The following is a 21,989-nucleotide window of genomic DNA, read 5'->3' as shown; positions in this document are numbered from 1 at the left end:
CTCAGATTTATTTGTAGGGAACATACACATTTTTCCTAAAATTATTATTCCATGGGTATTTATTATTTATTAAGTTAGTCATTTCTGTGTGTCAGAGTCATGTTTTTGTGGTTTTTAAAAACAAAGCATAACTTCCGGCCAGAATTGCACAAATTTTGTGGAACATCATGATTGTTCCACAGGAGTACTGTTTGGTCATAATCACTTAAGTAACAGGCACTTCCTTCAGGTATTATTCAGATCTTTAGTATTTTAATGAAAGCTGTGGAAATTCAAATTCATGGATACACTAACACATTTCTTAGATAAACTTGGGAGAGATTTGTGTAAGTACAGTGTTTGCTATTATTCAATCTATTTATCCAGAATACTTAAAAATCAGTATTTTAAGATTTCTGATCCCCTGAGTCAATGATTACCACTGTGATAAAAATTTTTATCTGTTGAAAGATTTTCCCCCAGTGGTTGTTTCATAATAGTAGGTAGATGTCAAAAATATGATGTAGTGATGATTATGATAAAATTAATTTTTAAATTTAGTTCATATATTGAGAGCTTTAAAAGTATATATTTTCCTTTTTTTTCTTTTTTTGGCACTGGGGATCAAACTTGGGACTTTGCGCTTGCGAGGCAGGTGAAGGCACCACTGAGCTAAATCCCCAGCCCCTCCTTTTTTTTCTTTTTGAGACAAAGTCTTGCTGTGTTGCCCAGGTCCTGACCTTGAATTCCTGGGCCCAAGTCATCCTTCCTCCTCATCTGAGTAGCTGGGACTACCACTGCTTAAACTTAGGTTACCAAAAAGATAGGAATAATGTACTATTTTGTTTTGTTTTCTTGTATTCTCACATTTATATGGTAGGTCTCTAAGGATGATCTTAAAAGTAAAGCTATATTCACAACTGCTTTGATTTGTAATTTTATTGTATAGGGAAACACATAAGGTGCTTTCCTAATTTTCTGAAAAAGTTTTAGCTTCTTAAGTCATATGGAAGAGGGAAGAACAGTTTCTTTTTACAATTATTTTATATTTTTTATTGTGCTCAATTCTTTTTCATTTAATTTTGCTAAAATCCTAAAAGACAGATAAAGAATAGTTAAATTATTTTTATTTATTTATTTTTGGGGAGGGTACCAGGGATTGAACTTGGGACCTTGCGCTTGCAAGGCAGGTGCTGGAACCACTGAGCTAAATCCCCGTTAAATTATTTTTAATATCATCTAAATCTTTCACTCCATAATTTGCTTTATACTAAATTATTTTAATCTAGAATATGTCTATTCAATAATTTAAGATTTAAAAATTTGTTAAAAAGTAAGTAGAATTTTATAACTATTTCTTCACTCTTTTCCTTCTTTCTCTTCTTTCTCTTCTCCTCCCACTTCTCCTTTTCCTTCTTGCTGTCCTCTTCCTCCTCTTCTTTCTCTTCCTCCTCTTCTTTACCTCCTCCTCCTCCTTTTTTGCTTTGCTTGGACCTGTGCTAATAGCTTCTGTTTTTTTTAATTAAATCTGAGGGAGAAGTGGGTAGTGACTAAAAAATTGAATACCAACAGTTTTCTAAAAGGTAAGTATTTAAAGAGAATTTGAAAGCTGAGATATAGAATGTGACTCAAAAACTATGGAGATTGCAACTGAGCATCAGGTAAAGAGAGAACGTGGGCAAAAAATCCACTCAGACAAAATGTTAAAAACCACACAAAGTTTGTCTTTGAACATCTTTCATTTTTCATGTTAGTATGCATCCCACTGCTTATTTCACTGTCTTCTTTACCAGGGTGTCAGTAACCTATAACAGAACAAGTAAAGCAATCTCAAGCAAAACTGTCTTAAGGAATGTATACAGCAGCGACTTCTAAAAGAGAAATAGATGAACTTATTTGGATATTCATAATTGCACACATTATATTATTTTTAAATTGGAAAATGATTATACAATTAATAATTGGCCTTGAAAACTATACAAATAGTAATTAATAGCCTGTTATTTTAAAAAACTACAACATTGAGGTGTGATTGACATACAAAAAACTGTACAGGTTCAATATATGCAATTTCTTGAATTTAGTGAGAAGTGTATACTCTGCAACTGATTACAATCTATGCCATAAACCTTTCATCCCCCCAAATTTTCTTTCTTCTCCTCCTCCTTCTGCTCCTCCTCCTTCTCCTTTTTCTTCTTTCTCCTTCCCCTCTCCCTCCTCTTCTTCTCCTTCTCCCCTCCCTCTCCTCTTCCTCCTCCTCTTCCTCTTCCTGTTCCTCCTCCTCTTCCTCCTCCTCCTCCTCTTCTCCTTCTTCTTCTTTTTCTCCTCCTCCTCCTCCTCCTCCTCCTCATTATTATTTTTAGTGCATAGGTGATAGTAACAATGTAAGATTTGCCATCTTAGCATTGATAACTATAGGCACTGTGTTGTACAGTAAATTTCTAGGACTTATTCAACTTGCATAACTTAACCTTTGGAATTTTTGTTTAATACCCTCTATCGAGCTTCTGATAAACCACCATTCTACTTTATGCTTCTATGAGTCTATTTTTGATTCATTATATATATAAGTACTATCATGTAGTATTTTCCCTTCTATTTCTAGCTTATTTCACTTAACATAATGTCCTCTAGGTTGATCCATGAGAAGAGTTTTCTTTTTAAAAACTTTAAAAATTTTAACGCTTATTTTGTCTATAAAACTCTATAACTTTGGTAAGTAAGCAGTAAAATTTGTGTGCATGCAGTTTATCATTTGTCCTAGGTAAGTCTGATACTCACATTGTAGTCACTTGATGGATCTATATCTATCTCCATGCTCATTACAAGGGAAGAAGGTATGTAACAAAATGAATGCTAATAGAATTATTAGCTAAGACTGAGTATTTTGCATTAAAACTAGAGTCTGTCATTGCACTTAGATGGAAATTTATATATAAATGCAGTATATAAATAAGCATCACTTCAGGTAATAGGAATTAGGGAGATAGATCTTTCTCAAATGAGAAGGGGATCAAGAGATTGAGGGAGGGGAGAGGGATTAGAGAAGAAAGGGTGAAAAAAGAAATAAGATGTGTTAGGTACATGTACCAATTCCCTATAAGGAATGTGAACATTGTCTACTGCAAACGTGTACTAATAAAAAAATCCAATAAAGTAAAACTTTATCAGAATACTGCAGATTTAACTGTGCGAAGAAATATCAACTCTTGTCATAGATATTTAATTGATATGTTCTTCTAACACTCAAAAGACTAATTTGTTGGTTATGAGTAGAACCAGTGATTTTTGTTTGGCTGGAATACATTAGCATCATTTTACAATGTAATGGTAGATCTTTGTCATAAATATTTTCCCAAAATACCTGTTGAAGATGATAGCCGAAAATCTAGGTTTGAGAATAGTTATAGACAAAGTGAAGGTTGGTATTAACTATGAGGGCAAAAGAATAATAACTTAAATTGATTATATTCTCTGACGAACATTAGTTTCTCTTATTTGTTCCATGAAACATTTAATGCTGTTTACAAGGCAAAGAGGATAGAGACATAAAATGCGCAGATCTTTCCCTAAATGAACTTATAATTTTAGGTAATTGATTAGGAGAAGTTCATAAAATGTGGGGTAATATAATACAATTTAAGACTTATAGGAATTGAAAGAAGGGAAGAAATTTTAACTTGAGGCATTTGTGAAGCTATCCCAGAAAAAGTGACTCGTGAGATTTCTGGGTGGACAGAGGGGCTGAAATAAAGTCTCTACAGCAAGATGTTCAGAAAATGAAGTTGACAGATATGAATATTACATAGTTTTTTTTTCTTCAATCTCTCTCATAACCATGACAATTTAGAACAGTAGTGGTCAGTTTCTTTATAGATGTCCTCAATTTAAGCTTATCTGGTATCTTTCATGATTTGATTGAGATTATTGAATTTGACCAACCGTACCACAGACATGATGTGCCCCTCCCAGGGCGTCATGCCAGAGTTTGAGTGATGTCATTGTACCTTGTAACTAGTGATGGTACTTTTGATCACCTGATTAAAATTTTGTCAACTATGTTTCCCCACAATAATGATACTTTTTTCACTTTGTAAGAAAGAAATATTAACACTATATTTCATTAAGACATATTTTGGGGAGCTACTTTAGACCATGCTCACCAGTGTTAGCATTCACTCAATTTTTTTTCTGCCTGCAGCAATTATTCCTGTGTTGTTCTAATGGAGATTTTCTATTTCCTTTATTCCTTCTATAGTTATTAATTAAAATTCCTCTGTTAGGAAGATGTGTCCCTTTGGCTTCATTTATTTATTCATTCCATCATATATTTGTATTAGCATGAATTCATTGATATTATTTTATTCTTTGGCATAGATTCTAATATGATCATTATTTTGCTGCTCAAATTGTGCCAACACTGACCACTGAGATTGGCCCCTGTGGACCTTTTGACAAATCATTTTTTAAAGGACTTCATATTTTCTGGTACCTCATAATACTGGCCTCACATTGACTTATTCCTGCTGTGGTCCTGGAATCCACTGCTCCAAAAAGCTCTGGGTTTTTTTGTTTTTTATTTTTTGTTTTTTTGTTGTTGTTGTTTTCATTTTTTCCAGCAAATGTTAATGTCTGTAAATTTGGAAATATTGTGATTTTATTTAGTAATTATCAAATTTATTTTTATTAGTACATGTTTGCCATACATGATGATCATATTTACTGAAGAATAGTATTTGGCAACTCAGGGTCTGGGTGCTGGATATACTCTTTGTCCAGGGATGTCACTGCTTGGCCTGGAGGGCAATTTGTAATAGACTAAAAATCTAAAGCAATCATACCTTTTTGTCTAAGCAATTCTGCTCTAAATATATCCTATAGTAGCAGTCCATAAATACATTTATAAAGAAGTTTGTTTCTATGTTTCTGAAAATGAGAAATTAGACAAATTTTAAAAGTCCACCAATAGAAAATATTGGTTAGACTTAATTGTGACACAGTGGAATACTACAGAACTGTTAAATAGGAAATTCATGTGCTCTGACATAGAAGGACATGTAAGGGAGTCATTTTTTTTTCCAAGCATGGTGCACACTTGTAGATAAGTATGATGCAGTATTTGCTTAAAGCAGTGATGGTGAACCTTTGAGAACTTTCAGTGATACAAATAGCCCACTGTGCCATAAGTTTGCCATTACTTGCTTAAAGATTATGTATATATGAAAATTGGTATATCTATGTGATCAAATGCAAAGGATACTTTCACTTTATTAAATGTATTTTACAATGTTTGAGTATTTTTTTGTATTTTTCTTTTTAAGTACTGGGGAGTGAACTCAGGACCTCGTGCTTGCCGGGCAGGCACTGTGCTGCTGAGCTAAATCCCTGGCCTGTTTGAGTATTTTTTAACATACTTTTTAAAAAGTTATCTAACTTTTCTGTGAAGTGGTATTCTAGTCTGTAACAGTACGGAATTATCTCCATTTTTTTCACACAATAGATTTGGGGTAGTTGTAATTATATTTTAACATTTCTTTATTATGTTTTAATATTCATGAATCAAGTGACCCATAATCTTATTTCCTGGAACAGTCACCTGCACCTATATTCTTAGAGGTAAAAGAAAAGATTCTTCCACAGCTTAGAATTTGAGCAGTACCCTCCAATAGCTTGACTGGCTTAGGGCAGTTATGTAGTCCTGTTTTAACTGAGTCGTTATCTTCTTCTTTTATAATTTTAAATCAATACTAAGTATATGTTTTTATTTATGGAAAATTTGAAATACATTATAATTAAAATATTGAAATATTTAAAATTACTTATTTTACCACCCAGCAATAACCAGTCTTAATATTTAGTGTGTTTGTTGCTAATTTTTCTATGACTATGTAACACTCAAACATGTATGTATAGTGGAATCATATATACTGTTTTATACCTATATTTCTTTTTTGAGACAAGGTCTTCGCTGTGTAGTTGCACCTATATTTCTTTCTTTTTCTTTTTTTTGGAACCAGGGATCAAATTCGGGGCCTTGCACTTACGAGGCAGGCGGTGGAACCACTGAGCTAAATCCCCAGCCCTCACCTATATTTTTTGATATCAGTATTTCTAAACTTCAAACTGTATTCTAGTTTGGCCACTTTCACCCACAAGTACTTGGCAATATATGATTTGTATATATATATATATTTCCCCAAAATTAGACCTATAAAAGATGATTGCTTAGGACATTGTTTTAAAGGAGATTTACCAGAATTTGCCTTTAGACTTGAATATTATGTACTAAAGACAATATTTTTCTAATCTTTTCTAAAACATTCTATTTTAAACTTTTTTTTTTTACAATAGAAAAATATTGTCCACTGGTTTATTTTTCCAAATGCACAACAGGCTATTTACAAATAAGTTGATCTCCAGTGATGTGTATTAAAGTGGCAAGTCTATCAACTGTTTGAAATCTAATCAAAAACAAATTTTATTAAGGCACATTTGATCTGTGAGTTGAAAACAAACATTCTGGTGTAATGACAGATTCATTTTTGTCCCCAAAACACATAAGCACCAAAACTGTAGAAGAACACTGAATATTTTAGTAAAACAGGAATGTGAAAATTAAGGAGGGGAAAGGTATTTTCAAAAGGAAATCTTTAGAGATTGGTGTACTGCAAGTAAAACATACTAACCACACTCCTGGTGCACATAAATACCAGTAACAGGTACTCGGCAATGGCAGCGCTCTAAACCCAGGATATTCAATAAATTAAAGGTATTTCAGATACAAAGGATAAAACAACAGCAACTAAAGCATGAAGTAACTATCTCCACCAGCTCAGCACAGACAGGACGAAGGAAGCAAACCAACCGTTTCTCCCCAATGTTTTCAGGAGGGTGTTTTCATTTGTGTAGCTTGCATACATTAGGATTATTACAATAACTCTTCTTTGCCATTCTAAATATTAATATTTACCCTCTAAAGAGAAGGGTCAGGAAGAGAGGGAGAAGCCCACCCCTTCTTGGAATTCACACCAGGTCCTTTTGGGCCAAAGGAACTGCAGGAAGAGCCACCACTGAGCCTGCTGTGGCTTCCTCCAGCCCTCGCTCAGGGGCCTACTTGACCTTGACCCGTAGAGCGCGGTTTTGGGGGAAGAATCAGAGGACAATGATACAACTCTTGTCATGTTTCCTTTTTTACAAGTGGAACACAAACTGGCTTTTTAAAGAAAAAGCTGTTGTTAAAACCAAACCAAATCAAAGGTAGAATCTGCAAGGCTAACGGGCACAAAAGAGCATTTACCAGAGTTACAGTGTTTCCATCACAGTGATGCTTCTTAGGAACGTTGTTTACGTTTTCTGCATAGGACTGCAGAGAGGGGTCTGGAAAAAATGTAAAAAACATAAAAGTTTTGTTCATCAGGTACATTTCAAGTCAGGCTTTAACAGATCTGCTACATAATGTTCCGCAAGAAGATGTGTTCAAACGCAAACACTGATCACATTTTTTGTTCAAAAAGCTCAATCTTAAAGGAGTTTTATGTAAGAAGACCACTTGGAAAATATATCCTTGTATGGACTTCAAAAACTGATCATACAAAAAATTTTTGAAAAATAAATTAGATAATTAAAAATGTCTTTTCCAGCAGAGCTGGACATCAGGCTGTCCTCATGGAGCCATTATTATTGCTGCTTTTACTGTAACCTGGATTGTTTTTTTCTAGCCACATTTCAGCCAACTGCTGCATAGACCCATACGTTGATGCTTTATAACCCAAGCACATTTTGTACTGTTTGGGGTCCAGATTGGGGTCACAGAACACCAGGTGATGGACATGGACTACTCCCACTTCTTGGCTCCTGAACATCTTCAAACCCACCTGGACAACCTTGTTGAAGAGGTCCACGTCCTCCAGCCCCCACCCCTGGATGGAAACATCAAAGCCACCCACGTGGACAAGGTCTCCTTTATAAATACAAGTGATGCCGAACCCATAGTTTCTCCAGAAGCCAGTTTTCTGAGTAAAGGCAAAATGGTTGTCACTGGGAACTTTCCCGCTATAGACAATCTTTGGATCATACTGGCTAAAGATGATGGGGAAATATATTTGTTGGCCCAGAACCATATTTGCTTGACATCGTTGCAGGAATTCCGTAGTAAACACCAGGTCAACATCACAGAAGAGGAGTAGAGATTCATTATTAAACTGAGAAGATCCTACTTCAAGGGCCAGAGCTCTTGAAAACTCTCCAGACGCAGGCAAAATCTGCATGTCCGCTTTTGATTACTTGACACGGTAATCTCTCATCAGTTCAACTTGCTTGGCCTTGTCAGGGTTGGAGTCAGAATTGAAAAGTAGAACGACTAGCTTGACATTCTGATTGGGAATGAGACACGTCTTCTCAAAGTTTCCCATAAATCTCACAAACATGTCAAAACATCCAGACAAAGGAATCAGGATGTTTATCTTCTTATCTTTGGGCTCTTTGGGCTCGTTATTGGACCCGGGGAGCTGGAAGGGAACAAGCTTCTTCAGGGAATTGGAGAGGAAGGACAGGGAGCCCGAGTCCTGATTGATCCTGTTGGCCGGCTCCTGCGCGTCCAGCTCCTCGTGTTCCCTGAACTGGATCTTGCTGAAGGTCTGCTGCAGGTTTGCGTGCCTCCTCACGGGCACCGTCATCTTCTTCCCTTTGTGCTTCTTGTACAGGAGCAGCAGGTCCAGGATATACTCCGCCCCGTACAGGGGGTTCACGCGCCGGTAGCTGTACTGGATCTCCTTGAAGTCGATGATGCGGCCTCGGGTCTTGGCATTGGCATTGATCATCTCCATCACCTGCATGACGATGTTGTCCAAGGCTTCCCTCTGCGCAGAGTCCATTCCTCTCAGGGTCGGGGGGGGGGGGGCTGGCCGTCAGCAGCTGAATACAAGTACTTTCCAGTCAGAAACTCCCACTCTAGAATCTCCTCCCGCTGGCGGGCCTGAAAGCGCATGAAGGAAGGGGGGATGCCCAACTGGAGGTCTTCCTTGTGGATCTCTGTGCTGCTGTATTTGCTCATCAGGACGATTTTTCGGTGGAGCTGGATTGTGTGATGCCTCAGCTCGGCGATTTTGCGACTGAGCATGTAGCTGTGCAGTCTGTATTGGTAGGGAGGGTTTTTGTTGGAATGTAATGTGATAGCTCGGTGAATTTTACTGTTGTGGAGATCTCTAATGTACCCCTTCTTGTTCTGTTCATAATTCTCATAAAAAAGCTGCTGCATCTCATAAGACCAGACACACTGCACACCGGCGAACCTCCGGACACATCTTCCCACCTCCAGGTCCTCGTGGGTGGTGTACATCTCCCGGAGACACTTGGCAATGTGCAGGGCCGTCCTCCGAAGCACCTCTCGGCTCATGATCACACCAGGGCCCCCCATGCAGAAGTTCTCACCGGGCTCAAGGGCCAGTTTCCCCATTTCTTCTGTCGTGCCCAGTCCTATCTGCCCAAGAAAGAGGGGCTCACTGCTATTCAAACTCCTCAGGAAACTCTCCAGACGATCTCCTTTGATGTAAACATCATCATCTGCTCTCATAAACCATTCATACTTGTCCAAGTAGTGGTCATGCATGTACTTGAGCATCATAAAAGACTTCTTCTGGGGTGGGTAGGAGTCATCCACGCCCCGTAGTGGCACTATCGGAATTGGTATAGATGTATCTGAACCCTCACTAGAGAAGAACTCAACTTTCCCAGGAATTGTCTTGGACCACGTTCTGTGTGCGGTCATGGCGCATTCTGAAAGAATGTTTGCAAAATATTGGTTAGTAGACTTATTTACTGAGAGGTTCCAAGCCATCCACCTTAATGCTTTGTTTTCCAGTCTGTTCATAGTATGAGGATTGTTTGCAGTTGAGTAATACTGTCCTGTATTTGTATCACTTTTTGATTGATTTAAAATCATTTTTATGCTCTTGTTAGCTGTGTGGGTAATGTTTTGCTCCATGGTATTTGGTAAGTTGGGTTTTCTTAGTGCTACCTTCTTCCCTAATTATAAGATGATAAATTTGTGATACTGTATTATCTTTTTTTTATGCTACCAAGTTTTATTAAGTAAAACAAACTATTATACACTTCACTGTGCTAAAAATTTGCTAAGACTTTCTAACTTCCTTATATTTAAAAAAACTTGCATATCCATGAAAGCAACAAGTTTTAACTAAAATTTGCATATAATTTTAGTCAAATCATCCCTGTCCCCTATCACCTATAAATAAAATCTGCATAGTAGTAATCTGCTTACTTCTTTTTATATTAAATAACATCTTCAATTTATTTTAGTAAAATGACTGTAAGCGAAGGGTGCTGTTTTGTAGGAGGATGCTAGGAGAGAGGGGAGTTCAGGGTTGGTTTTACTGTTGTGTAGAAAAACTGCATTAGTCTAGGTTACAAAATGTACATTAATTTGATTTCCTTTTCTGTGCTGGGTAGCCATTGCTTTCTTTCAATTTTATTTATTTATTTTGCTGGGGATTGAATTGGAGCTGCAGATATTAATCATATGCTCTACTACTGAAGTATATCCCCAATCCCTCTTATGATGAAAGAAATAAGTGTTAAGGTTATAGGCATTGAGAGACATTTTGCATTTCTTTTAAACTAAAGCACCTCTGAGAGTTTCTTTTTTTTTCTTTTTTTTTGGTACAGGGGATCAAACTCTGGTCCTTCTGCTTGCGAGGCAGGCAACGGAACCACTGAGCTAAATCCCCGACCCTTTTTAAAATTAATTTTATTGGTACACTTTAGGTATACAATATTACATTCATCAATGGAAATTTGCACTTTTACATAATCTCTCTTGGTTCTTATTTTTTTCCCCTTCCCCTGCCCTCCCTTCAACCCCTCCAGTACTCCCTATTTACACAGACTTTGTTTCCATTTTTCCATTTTCTTATATTAATTCCATTCCCTTCTTTTCTTTCCCCTACCCCTCCCACTTCCCTTTCCCCTTTGCCCCTTTTCGTCCTATTTCACATTATCTATTATACCTTTTAGTCCTGATTTACACTTTCAGTGTCTCACACTAGAGAAACTATTCAGTATTTACAGATGTGTGTCTTATTTATTTCACTTGAGTATGGCCTCGATGTGCATCCATTTAGCTATAAATGTCTCTAATTTCTCATTTTTTATGGCTGAGTAGTACTCCATTTTAATTTAAAAAGCACATTTTCTTTATCCAGTCTCCAGTTGATGGGTAATTGGGCTGCTTCCAAGTTTAAGCTATTACAAACTGTGCTGCTATGAACATGATTGCACATATATCACTGTGGTATGATTCTTTTAATTCTTTGGGGAAGATACCCAGCACAGGAAAGCTGGGTCAAATGGAACTTCTAATCCTAGTTCTTTGAAGGGTCTCCATACTGATTTCCACAGTGGTTGCACCAGTCTACACTCCTACCAGCAGTGGAGCAGTTTTCCTCTTTCCCCACAGCCCCTCCAGCATATTCATTATTGGTTGATTTCATGATAGCAGCCATTCTTTCTGGGGTGAGATGGACTCTCAGTGTTGTTTTCACTTGCATCTCTCAAATGACCAGTGATGTTGAACATTTTTTCACATGTTTATTTGCTATTTGTACTTCTGTGAGAAATGTCTGTTCATTTCAGATGTCAATGTTTGGGTTGGTCTTTAAATTTGGGAGGTCTGATTTTCTTAAGTTCTTTATAGATTTGAGATAGTAGACCTTTGTCTGAGGAAGAGCAGGTGAAAATAGTGGGTTGTCTCTTCACACTGTTGGTGGTTTCTCTTGCTGTGCAGAAGCTTTTTAATAAGAAAAGATCCCATTTATTGATTGTTTGTGCTAGTTCAGGGGCAACTGAGGTTTTGTTTATAAAATCTTTTCCTACACCGATTCCTTCAAGAGTTCTACCTAATCTCTGTTCCAGCCGGTTCAGCGTTCCTGTCTTAATATATAGATCTTTAATCCATTTTGATTTTAGTTTGGTGCATGGTGAGAGATATAGGTCTAGTTTTAACCTTTGGAAAGTTGAATCCCAATTTTTCTAGCACCATTTATTAAAGAGGCTATCTTTCCTCCAGTAAGGGTGTTTGGCTCCTTTGTCAAAGATGAGGTGACTGAGTGTGTCTGGACTTGTTTCTGCACTTTCTAATCTATTCCACTGGTCCTCAGGTCTGTTTATTTGCCAGTTCTGTGCTGTTTTTAATCACAGTAGTTTTGTAGTATAGTTTCAAGTTGGAGGTAGTGATACCCCTGCCATGTCTCTGTTGCCTAGTATTGCTTTTGCTATTCTAGGTCTCTTCTTGTTCCAAATGAATTTTTGGATTGTTTTCTCAAGGTCCATGAAGTATGCTGCTGGGATTTCAACTGGGATTGCATTGAATCTATATAGCACTTTTGGAGGTATGGCCATTTTCACTATGTTGATTCTTCCTACCCAGGAGTAAGGGATGTCTTTCTATTTTCTGATATTGTCTTTGATCTTTCTTTTCAGAGTGCTATAGTTTTCAGAGAAGAGGTCTTTGATTTCTTTTGTTAGGTTGATTCCTAGGTATTTCAGGTTTTTGGATGCTATTGTGAAAGGAATTGTTTGCCCTATTTCTCTCTCAGTGAGTCTGTTCTGTTCGTATAGGGGAAAGCTATTGATTTTTGTGTGTTGACCTTGTATCCAGCTACTTTACTGAATTTGGTTATTAAGTCTAGAAGACTTTTGGTGGAGTTCTTGGAGTCTTCTATATAGAGTATCATGTCATCTGCAAATAATGACAATTTGACTTCTTCATTTCCTATCGTTATTCCTTTTATTTCTTTTTCTTGTCTAATTGCTGTGGCTAATGTTTCCAAAACTATATTGAACAAGAGTGGTGATAGTGGACATCCTTGTCTTGTTCCTGATTTTAGTGTGAAGGATTTCAGTTTTTGACCATTTAGTATAATATTGGCTATTGGTTTTTCATTGATGGCTTTCATCAGATTTAGGTAGAGACCAATTCCAATTTTTTATAGGGTTTTTAATGCATGTTGGATTTTTTCAAATGCTTTTTCTGCATCTATTGAGATGATCGTATGGTTTTTCTCCTTGGCTCTATTGTTATAGTGTATTAAATTTTTTGAATTGCATATGTTGAACCATCCCTGCATCCCTGGGATGAATCCCACTTAGTCAGAGTGTATGATCTTCTTGATGATCTGCATTCTATTTGCCAGTATCTTATTAAGGATTTTGGCATCTATGTTCATTAGTAAGGTTGGCCTATAGTTCTCTTTTTCGGTTGGGTCTTTCTCTGCTTTGGGGATCAAGGGGAGTATTGCTTCCCTTTCAATTTCACTGAAGAGTTTCAACAGTAGTGGCAGTAGTTCCTCTCTGAATGTCTTGTAGAATTCAGCAGTGAAGCCATCAGGACCTGGGCTTTTCTTAGTTGGTAAGTTTTTAATTATGTTTTCGATTTCATTGGTTGATATTGGGTTGTTTAGAATTTTTAGGTCTTCTTTGTTCAACTTTGGCAATTCATATGTATCTAGAAATCTGTCCATTTCTTCTGTGTTTTCCCATCTTATTGGTGTATAGGTTCTGGAAGTAGGTATTGATGATCCTCTGGATTTCTGGTAGGTCCTTTGTAATTTCATCCTTTTCATTGCTTATTGCATGGATTTGGGCCTTTTCTTTCTTTTTTCTAAGGTTGGCTAAGGGTTGGTCAATTTTGTTAATTCTTTTGAAGAACCAACTCTTGGCTTCGTTAATTTTTTGTATTGTTTTCTTAGTCTCTATTACATTGATTTCTGCTCTGGTCTTTATAATTTCTTCCCTTCTATGAGCTTTGGGTTTGACATCCTCTTCTTTTTCTAGCAGCTTGAGGTTCAGCATCAGGTTGTTTAATTGGGCTCACTCCAATTTCTTAATGTGAGTATTCACTGCTATGAATTTCCCTAGTAAGACTGCTTTCATTGTGGCCCATAGATTCTGATATGTTGCCTTATCATTGTCATTTAACTGTAGAAACTGATATCTTCTTTAATTTCCTCTGTGACCCATTTGTTATTCAGAAGTGTGTTTTTCAATTTCCATATGTTTATGAAATTCTTGTGGTTTCTTTTGCTATTGATCTCCAATTTCATCACACTATGGTCTGATAATATACAGGGGATAACTTCAGTTCCTTTGCACTTACTTAAACATGTTCCATGAGCGAGTTTGTGGTCTGTTTTGGAGAACGACCTGAGTCCAGCTGAAAAGAATGTGTATTCTGATTTTCTGGGGTGGAACACTGTGTAAACATCTGTTAAGTTCATTTGTTCAAGAGTTTGATTGAGTTCTAGTATTTTGTTGCTTATTTTTTGTCTAGTTGATCTGTCTATTTGTGACAGTTGGGGATTGAGGTCCCGTAGTACTATTGTATTAGTGCTTATTTGATTTTTCATGTCCATTAGTATTTCTTTTATGTAGTTGGGTGCACTAGTGTTTGGTGCCTATATGTTTATGATTGTCATCTCTTCCTGTTGGATTATTCCCTTTACAAGGATGTAGGGTCATTCTTTTCTCTCTTAATCAGTGTTGGTTTGAAATTCACTTGATCTGCAAAGAGGATAGCTACTCCTGCTATTTTTGGGGTTCGTGTCCCACGGCATACTGTTTTCTACCCTTTAACTTTCAATCTATGAGTTTCTTTTTGAATTAAGCGTGTTTTTTGTATGCAGCATCTTGTTGGATCCTGCTTCTTGACCCATTCTGCCAGTCTATTTCTTTTGTTTGGTGAATTGAGACCATTAACATTGATGGATATAATTGAAATGTATTGACTTATCATTGTCATGACTTTTTCTTTTTGTTGGATTCTCCCCCTTTGCATTTAATTTCTTGTTGTGCCCGATGGATTCATTCTGCTGGGCTTCCTGGGGTTGTGATCCTCATTGTCTTTTCCTAGGGTATTGTCTAAAATCTTTTGGACTGTTGGTTTGGTATTCATGAAGTTCGTAAGGTGCTATTTGTCATGAAAGTATCTTATTTCTCCATCAATTTTGAAAGATAGTTTTGCAGAGTACATCAATCTGGGTTGGAGGTTGTTTTCCTTTAGGGCTTGAAACACATCACTCCAAGCTCTTCTTGCCTTGAGGGTTTGCATTGAGAAATCTGCTGTGATTCTGGTGGGCTTTCCTTTGTATGTGATTTGTTTCTTTTCTGTTACTACTTGTAGAATTTTTTTCTTCTGTTTGGTTTCTGGAATCTTAACAATTATATGCCTGTGTGTAGATTTTTTTTGATCAAGGCTAGTTGGAGTCCTATATGCCTCACTTATCTGTATGTCAAATTCTTTTCCCCTCCTTGGTAAGTTTTCTGCCATCACTTCTGTGAACAGTTTTTCTATGTTGTCTGCACTCTCTCATATTTCTTCATCGACTCCAATCAGTCTTATATTATTCTTCTTTTCATCGTGTAGCACCTGCTGGATTGATTTCCTGTGGTCCATTAGTATTTTAAAGCAATTTTTCTTTTCCTGGTCACTAATTGCCATCTTATCTTCTTTATCTGAAATTCTGTCCTCACATTGGCTCATTCTGCTGTGCAAACTTTCAATGCAGTTTTTAATCTCCTGGAAATCTGTTTGCATCTGTTTTATGGATTCCACTTGTTTCCTATGTTGAGATTCCATCATGTTCCTCAGCTCCTCTATTTTTTTATCTGTGCCCTCTCTAGACTTATTAATCATGTCTTCCACTATGGGCACAATCTCTGCTGTTACCTGAGAAATTATTTCTGATTTCTTTTTTTCCCGATCCCCTTTTGTTGCCAGTTTAGGGAGTCCAGGTAGTTGAGTATCTGATTGTTCCAATCTTGTTTCCCTTTGGGGTTGCTTTACATGATCTGGTAGTCTGGTTTTTAGACTTGTTTAAGTGTCTTCTCATTTCAAAGTGAAGTAGGGGAGGGATGTGTCCTGCTGGTGCCTGGTTGGCTCACCTCCTCAGGACTGGGGGCGGTGGTACGGCACCCCAGAAGGTTCACCACCTCCTCGCTGGGGGCGGCTCTGCTCCTCTGAATGTTTCTTTTCCTACTGAACTGATTTAATGATATGAGACTGGAGATGTGTACAAGGTTGAAGTTTGAGCTCTCTTCCAGCTGGGAGAATTCTCTGACACTTGACCATTCTCTCCAGCTTCTCTGGTACCGAGGGTCAAGTATTAACTGTCCTTTGCAAGTATTTATTAGTAGAATCATTTTCCAAATTAAACAATCTAGTGGACAGTTGTGTATATTCCCCACCACCTCCCTTTCCTATCCCTCAGCCACCTATAGATCTTTAAATGAGTTTTATACAAGGGTGGTTTTTTTCATGTTTCAGTTATCAAAATTATGAGTGTGGGAAATATATGATTTATATATATAATTATAAATTTTTCTCCTGCAACATTCACTTTGTTAGCTCTTAGGACTTATTTTAATGGGTATGTGCAGCCCCCCTTTCATGTTAATAATAAATGGGAGAAGAGTAGGAAAAAATCTTAAATAGCATGACTTCTGTTTGTAAGTAGTCTTAACCTTTTTTGCTCAGCCTTATACTGTCTCTAGCAATGTCTCCACAAATTAAATTTTAGATACTAGCTTGAAGTTGAAAGTAATTCTAGACAACAGAACAAAGGGCATCATGTTTAGTGAGTTCTGGGTATAAATAATTCCTTCCTTCAAAGGAGAGAATTAACTATTCCAGATAAATCCAACTAGTTAGTATGGTGTTTAAAATTACATGGGTGAAAAAAAAAGTTAGGTGGATGTTTGTTTTTGTGACTTCCTTTGATATGTCTAGATAAAAAACTTAGTCTTATAAATATATGCAAGTAGTAGTGACTACTGCAGGTTGGAATAAAACTTCAGTTCTTCAAAATCATAGCATCATGGTTAGAATGCCCCATTGGTGTTCAGATGTAAACAAGCATTATGAAATTAATAAATTGTCTTATTTTACTGCAGTAAGTATTCAGATGATAACTAGTTTCCCTCCACATTGTTCAAAATAGGTCAGTCCTCAAACATAAATTGACCTTAAACATTTTTGGTGTATGAGTCTTAAGAAACATCATAAATATAATCTGTTTATAAAATGAGGGAAGACAAGCGTATTCTTTAGCTTTCTACCTAGAATAGTGCTATATTTCCTTTGGCAAAGGTCCTGGTATCATTTTTTTTTTTTTTCGCTTCTGGCCCTAAACATTTTTTTATATATTTATTTATTGGTACATTTTAGGTATAAAATACATTTACATTTATTATTGGGTGTTTGTACCAGAACATGATGTATCTTAGTTCTTATTTTTTCTCCCATTACCTGTGCACCCTTCACACCCTCCATGCTTCCCTATTTACACAGAGTTTGATTCCATTTTTTTTTCTCATAATTTTTCCTTTCCCTTCTTCCCTTTCCCCTTCCCCTTCCACCATCCCCAAATGCTTGGACCTTTTCTTATTTCAAATTATCGATTATTCATTTTAATAATTTTCATCCTTATTTACACTTTCAATTTCTCACACTAGAGAAACTATTCGGTATTTACACATGTGTCCTATTTATTTCACTTAAGAGTATGGCCTCAATATGCATCCATTTAGCTATAAATGTCTCTAGTTTCTCATTCTTTATGGCTGAGTAGTACTCCATTTTATAAAAAAAAACACATCTTCTTTATCCAGTTTCCAGTCGATGGGCACTTGGGCTGATTCCAAGCTTTAGCTATTACAAACTGTGCCGCTATAAACATAGGTGCACATAATATCACTGTGGTATGATTCTTTTAATTCTTTGGGGAAAATTCCTAGTAGGGGAATAGCTCAGTCAAATTGGACCTGTAGTCCTAGTTCTTTGAGGTATCTCCATACTGATTTCCACAGTGGTTGCACCAATCTGAACTCCCACCAACAAAGGAGAAGGGTTCCTTTCTCTCCACACCCCCGCCAGCATTTGTTATTGGTTGATTTCTTGATAGCAGCCATTCTTTGTGGGGTGAGGTGGAATCTCAGTGTTGTTTTCATCTGCATCTCTCGAATGACCAGTGATGTTGAACATTTTTTCTTATATTTATTTGCTGTTTTCACTTCTTTGTCTGAGAAATGTCTGTTCATTTCAGATGCCCATTTTTGAATTGGGTCTTTGAATTTGGGGAGTCTGATTTTTTTCAGTTCTTTATATATTCTCGATAGTAGACCATTGTCTGAGCTACAGCTGCTAAATATTTCTTCGCACATTGTAGGTTGTCTCTTAGCTCTGTTGGTAGTTTCTCTTGCAGTGCAGAAGCTTTTTAATATGATGAGATCCCAGTTGTTGATTCTTTGTGCTAGCTTCCATGCTACTGAAAATTTGTTCATAAAGTCTTTTCCTATGCCAATGTCATCAAGAGTCCTACCTAACTTATCTTCCAGCAAGTTTAGTGTTTCTGACTTAATATTTAGATCTTTAATCCACTTTGCTCTTAGTTTAGTGCGTGGTGATAGGTATGGGTCTAGTTTTAATCTCTGACAGGTTGAAATCCAGTTTTTCCAACACCATTTATTAAATAGGCTATCTTTCCTCCAATGAGGGTGGTTGGCTCCTTTGTCAAAGATGAGGTGGCTGAGTATGTCTGGAGTTGTTTCTGCATCTTGTAATCTATTCCACTGATCCTCAGGTCTGTTTCTTTGCCAGTACCATGCTGTTTTTATCACAGTAGCTTTGTAGTATAGTTTCAAGTTGGGAATTGTGATACCCCCAGCCTTGTCTCTGTTGCCTAGAATTGCTTTTGCTATTCTAGGTTTCTTCTGGTTCCAAATGAATTTTTGGATTGTTTTCTCTATTTCTGTGAAGTATATTGTTGGAATTTCAATTGGCATTGCATTGAATCTATATAGTAGTTTTGAAAGTATGGCCATTTTCATAATATTGGTTCTTCCTACCCAGGAACAAGGGCTATCTTTCCATTTTCTTATATCCTCTTCGATCTCCTTCTTCAGAGTGCTGTAGTTTTCAGTGTAGAGGTCTTTTGCTTACTTTGTTAGGTTGATTCCTAGATATTTCATTGTTTTCGATGCTATTGTAAAAGGAATTATTTCCCAAATTTCTCTCTCATTGGGTCTGCTATTTGCGTATAAGAAGGCTATTGTTTTTTGAGTCTTGACCTTGTATCCAGCTACTCTACTGAATCTGTCAATTAGGTCTAGAAGACTTTTGACTCAGTTTTTTGGGTCTTCTATGTAAAGTATCATATCATCAGCAAATAATGACAGTTTCTCTTTTCTAATTGCTATGGCTAATGTTTCCAGAACAACATTGAACAGGAGTGGTGATAGTGGGCATCCTTGTTTTGTTCCTGATTTTAGTGTGAAAGCTTTCAGTTTTTGACCATTTAGTATGATGTTGGCTGTTGGTTTTTTATAGATAGCCTTAATCAGGTTCAGATAAAGACCTTCTATTCCAATTTTCTGTAGGGTTTTTATCACGAATGGGTGTTGGATTTTGTCAAATATTCCAATTTTCTGTAGGGTTTTTATCACGAATGGGTGTTGGATTTTGTCAAATGCTTTTTCTATATCTATTGAGATGATCATGTGGTTTTTGTCCTTGACTCTGTTAATATAGTGTATTACATTTATTGATTTATGGATGTTGAACCATTTTTGCATCCCTGGGATAAATCCAAGTTGGTCAGGGTGTGTGATCTTCTTGATGACACTCTGTATTCTGTTTGCCAGTATCTTGTTGAGAATTTTTGCATCTATGTTCATTAGGGAGATTGATCTGTAGTTCTCTTTTTGGGTTGGGACTTACCCTGGTTTTGGAATCAAAGTAACACTTGCTTCCAGGAATGAATTTGGAAGCCTTGCTTCCCTTTCTGTTTCCTTGATGAGTTTAAAGAGTAATGGCGATAGTTCTTCTTTAAATGTCTTGTAGAATTCAGCAGTGAAGCCATCAGGACCTGGGCTTTTCTTTGTTGGTAAATATTTTATTACATTTTCAATTTCACTCATTGTAATCGGGGTGTTTAGAATTTCTGTATCTTCTTCATTTAACTTTGGCAATTCATATGTGGTGTCATATGTATCTAGGAATCTGTCCATTTCTTCTGTGTTTTCCTTTGATTCTTTTACATTTACTTGGATATGTCCTATGAGCTAGCATGTGATCTGTTTTGGAGAATGACCCGTGTGCAGCTGAAAAGAAAGTGTATTCTGATTTTGTGGAGTGGAACACTCTCTAAACATCTATTAAGTCCATTTGTTCAATAGCTTGGTTTAGCTCTAGAATTTCGTTTTTAATTTTTTTTCTAGTTGATCTGTTTGTGATAGAGGGGTGTTGAGGTCCCCCACTACAATTGTATTAGTGCTTATTTGGTTTTTCATTTCCATTAATATTTGTTTTGTATAGTTAGGGGCATTCATATTTGGTGCATATATATTTAGGATTGTCATCTCTTCCTCTTGGATTTTTCCTTTCACAAGGATGTAGTGACCATCTTTGTCTCTCTTAATTAGTTTTGGTTTGAAATCTACTTTGTCTGCAAATAAGATTGCTACCCCTGCTTTCTTCTGGGTTCCTGTTGCATGGAGAACTATTTTCTATCCTTTTACTTTCAGTCTATGGATTTCCTTTTGAATTAGGTGTGTTTCTTGTATCCAGCATATTGCTGGGTTTATCTTCTTAATCCATTCTGTCAGTCTGTTTCTTTTGATTGGTGAATTGAGTCCATTAACATAGATAGTTATAATTGACAGATATTGACTCATCCTTGTCATGATGTTTTAATGTTGTTGGCTCTTTTATTTCTTATTTTACCCCCTTTCACTTTAGTGTTTTACCTTGCATGGTGCCTTCTTTCTGCTGGGCCTCATGGAGTTGTGACCTTCATTGTCTTTTTCTAGGATATTGCTTAAAATTGTTTGGAGTGCTGGTTTGGTGTTCACAAAATTTCTCAGGTGTTCTTTGTCATGGAAGTATCTGATTTCCCCATCGATTTTGAAAGATAATTTTGCCAGATACAACAGTCTAGGTTGGAAGTTATTTTCTTTTAGGGCTTGAAATACTTCACTGCAGGCTCTCCTTGATTTGAGGGTTTGTGTTGAGAAGTCTGCCATGATTCTGATGGGCTTTCCTTTGTAGGTGACTTGTTTCTTTTCTCTAACTGCCTGTAGAATTTTGTTCTTCTGTTGGGTTTCTGGGATCTTGACTATTATATGTCTAGGTGTAGATTTTTTTGGTCATGGCTGGTTGGAGTTCTATATGCCTCCCTTATCTGTACATCCAATTCTCTACCTCTGTCTGGGAAGTTTTCTACTATTATTTCTGTGAACAGTTTTTTTTATGTCAGTTGTACTTTCTCCTGTTTTTTTGTGGACTCCTATGAGTCTTATGTTATTCTCCTTTGCATCATCTAGCAGCTGTTGGATTGATTTCTCATGGTCCCTTACTGTCTTTAAGAAATTTCTGTTTTCATGGTCCTTCACTGCAATCCTGTCTTCTATATCTGATATTCTATCTTCAGATTCTCTTAGTCTGCTCTGCATGCTTTCAGTGGAGTTTTTAATCTCCTTAATATCTGTTTGAATCTGTTTCATGGATTCCATTTCTTTCTTATGTTGGGCGATCATGTTTTCCATTTCTTTCTTATTCTGGGCATTCATGGCTTCCAGCATGTTTCTGATCTCTATTTTCTTATCTGTTTCTGCTCTAGAGCTTTAATCATGTCTTTCACTCTGCTCACCATGTCTGTATTTATGTGGGAGATTATTTCTGTTTTGAAATTTTCTAGAGGCTCATGCATCTGCTTTGTTACTTCCTGTGCTATCAGTTCAGGGTGTCCAAGTGTTTGCTTATCAGACTTTTCCACCTCATTTCCCCCATAATTTCCTTTTTGTGGCCTGGAAGCCTGCGTTTGTGCCTTGCTTAAGTGTCTTCTCATTTTTGTTTTTGATACTGTCCTTGGTTTAATTCCTGGGTTGATATTTCAAAATTGCTTGATGTAGGTATCTTTGTTGCTTGTGTTTAAAATCCTTGT

General features: G+C 36.7%; 1 protein-coding gene and 1 pseudogene across 2 annotated transcripts in view; one reads left to right on the top strand and one right to left on the bottom strand.

The window, feature by feature from the left end:
- Acsl4 (acyl-CoA synthetase long chain family member 4) overlaps positions 1-21,989 on the top strand; it is a 97,335-nt gene that overhangs the window by 29,703 nt on the left and 45,643 nt on the right. The window lies entirely within an intron of this gene.
- On the bottom strand, positions 7,530-9,752 carry LOC101707171 (chondroitin sulfate synthase 1 pseudogene; annotated as a pseudogene).

The sequence above is a fragment of the Heterocephalus glaber genome, unplaced genomic scaffold (assembly GCF_053883595.1).
Source record: "Heterocephalus glaber isolate CG9 unplaced genomic scaffold, H.glaber_assembly_v1.0 deba00001613, whole genome shotgun sequence".
Classification (NCBI taxonomy): domain Eukaryota; kingdom Metazoa; phylum Chordata; class Mammalia; order Rodentia; family Bathyergidae; genus Heterocephalus; species Heterocephalus glaber.
This window is presented reverse-complemented; position numbering and strand designations above follow the sequence as displayed.